Below are 2,682 nucleotides of genomic sequence, written 5' to 3' on the forward strand. Positions count from 1 at the left end.
TTCTCCCTATCGTGCCTTTGCACTTGTTGTCCTTCTGCTTGGAATTTCCTTCCCTCAGTGGTTCATTCAGCCTTTGTCTTGCACTCAAATCTCTGCTTCAATGTCACCTCCCCAGAGAGGTCTTCCTTGACATGCCCATTCCCGACACTCAACCACATTACTCCTTGTGCATTTTTTCTTTTTTTCTTTTTATTTTTTGAGACAGGGTTTCCCTCTGTGCTTAGGCTGGAATGCAGTGGTGTGAACACAGCTCACTGCAGCCTTAATCTCCCGTGCTGAAGCCATCCTCCTGCCTCAGTTTCCTGAGTAGCTGGAACCACAGGAGCATACCACTACGCCCAGCTAAAATTTTTTTAAATTTTTAGTAGAGATGAGGTTTTGCTATGTTGCCCAGCCACATTTTGAACTCCTGAGCTCAAGTGATCCTCTTGCTTCAGCCTCCCAAAGTGTTGGGATTACAGGCGTTAGGCACCATACCCAGCCTCTTTTTTTTTGAGATGGAGTCTACCACTTTCACCCATGCTGGAGTGCAGTGGCACGATCTTGGCTCACTGCAAGCTCCGCCTCCCGGGTTCACGCCATTCTCCTGCCTCAGCCTCCCGAGTAGCTGGGACTACAGGCGCCCACCACCAAGCCCAGCTAATTTTTTGTATTTTTAGTAGAGACGGGGTTTCACCGTGTTAGCCAGGATGGTCTCGATCTCCTGACCTCGTGATCCGCCCACCTCGGCCTCCCAAAGTGCTAGGATTAAAGGCGTGAGCCACTGCGCCCGGCCCCCAGCCTCTTTTTAAAAAAACATTTTTAGAGTTCGGGCATAGTGGCTCATACCTATAATCTCAGCACTTTGGGAGGCTGAGGCAGGTGGATCACTTGAGGTCAGGAGTTAAAGACCAGCCTGGTCAACATGGTGAAATGCCGTCTCTACAAAAAATACAAAAATTAGCCTGGCATGGTGGTGCACACCTGTAATCCCATCTGCTCCAGGGATAAGGCAGAAGAATCACTTGAACCCGGGAAGCAGAGGTTGCAGTGAGCTGAGATTCCTGCCACTGCTCTCTAGCCTGGGCAACAGAGCGAGACCCTTTCTCAAAAACATATATATATTTTTAGAGATGGGGGTCTTGCTCTGTTGCCCAGGTTGGTCTCAAACTGCTGGCTTCATGTGATCCTCCCACCTTGGCCTCCCAAGTCCCTGGGATTACAAGAAGGAGCCACCACATCTGGCTTCCTTTTACATTTTCTTTAAAGTTATCTCTTCCCTAAACTTAACGTATGAATACTTGCCGGTTGATCGCCTCACCATCAGAAGAATGTAAGTTCACGTGGGCACGGGCTGTATCTGTCCTCCTTGCTGCTCTGTCCCCAGCACTCAGCACAGTGCCTGGAACATTAGCAGGCTCTCCATAAATATGTGTTGGTTATGAACAGGAGACAGAGTCTGATTAAGATTTTAAAAAAAGAAAAAATGAGGCCAGGTGCAGTGGCTCACGCTTGTAATCCCAGCACTTTGGGAGGCCAAGGCAGGCAGATCACCTGAGGTCAGGAGTTCGAGACCAGCCTGTCCAACATGGCGAAACCCCGCCTCTACTAAAAATACAAAAATTAGCTGGGCTTGGTGGCGTGTGCCTGTAATCCCAGCTGAAGCAGGAGGCTCACTTGAACCTGGGAGGTGGAGGTTGCAGTGAGCCGAGATTGCGCCACTGAGCTCCAGCCTGGGCGACAGAGCGAGACTCTGTCTCAAAAACAAAAACAAAAAATTAAACAAAACAAAACAAAACAAAAATGTGTGTTGGATGAGTGGTGAGTGAATGTCCACACCTGGTCTGAGCCACGCCTCCTCATGATCCACAGCCTGGCCCATGCAATCCACATGCAGGTGCGCAGCCCGCCATTCCATAGCCTGGAAAGTATAGTCGCCTCCACTTTCCCTGACTACCCTTAACTCAGCCCTCCCACCTCATGGCCCATCTGCTTCTTTCCTCCCAACAGCCCAGTCCTTCCCCTCCCAACTGCCCTCCCGCCAGGCTAATTGCTAAGCCCACACTCCCGTCTTGGTTCCCAAGTCCTCCTCATGCTCGTGGTCCACTTCCTTCAGGAAGCTTCTCCACATCACTTATTACTTTGACAACCATAATAAAGCTAAGCTTGGGCTCTGTGCCAAGTACCCACTGAAAGCTTTATGTGTGTTTTCCTATTGAACTCATAGCAACATTATGGGGTAAGTCATTATTTCCCTTTAATAGATGAGGAAACAGGTTCAGAGAGGTTGAGTGATCTGCCTGAGGTCACACAGCTACCAAATGGCAGAGGCATGTGTCCCATAATCCTGTCTGGTGCGATCCTCATTCCCCCAACTAGACTGCAAGCTTTGAGGAGTCAGGGCTTTGTCTGGACTCAGCCCACACAACCCAGATTCTGTATCCTGGGCCCATTGTGTCCAGTGTTTGGGAAATCAAAGCCACTATACTTGTGTGACTGTACATTGTGTCTCCCCTCCCCCGTCCCCCATGAATAAAAAATTGATATATTCCTCAGGCTATTTAATCCCAGGGACAGGAGCTCACTGGGGAAAATGGCCAGCACCAGCCCACTGGACCAGAGAGACAAGGAGCCTCAAAGGATCGCTGGTAACTCTTCCCCACCCCACACACCCCTCAGCCTGATGTCCTGCACCCCGCCTGC

Source organism: Pongo abelii, chromosome 5 (genome assembly GCF_028885655.2).
Source record: "Pongo abelii isolate AG06213 chromosome 5, NHGRI_mPonAbe1-v2.0_pri, whole genome shotgun sequence".
Classification (NCBI taxonomy): Eukaryota; Metazoa; Chordata; class Mammalia; order Primates; family Hominidae; genus Pongo; species Pongo abelii.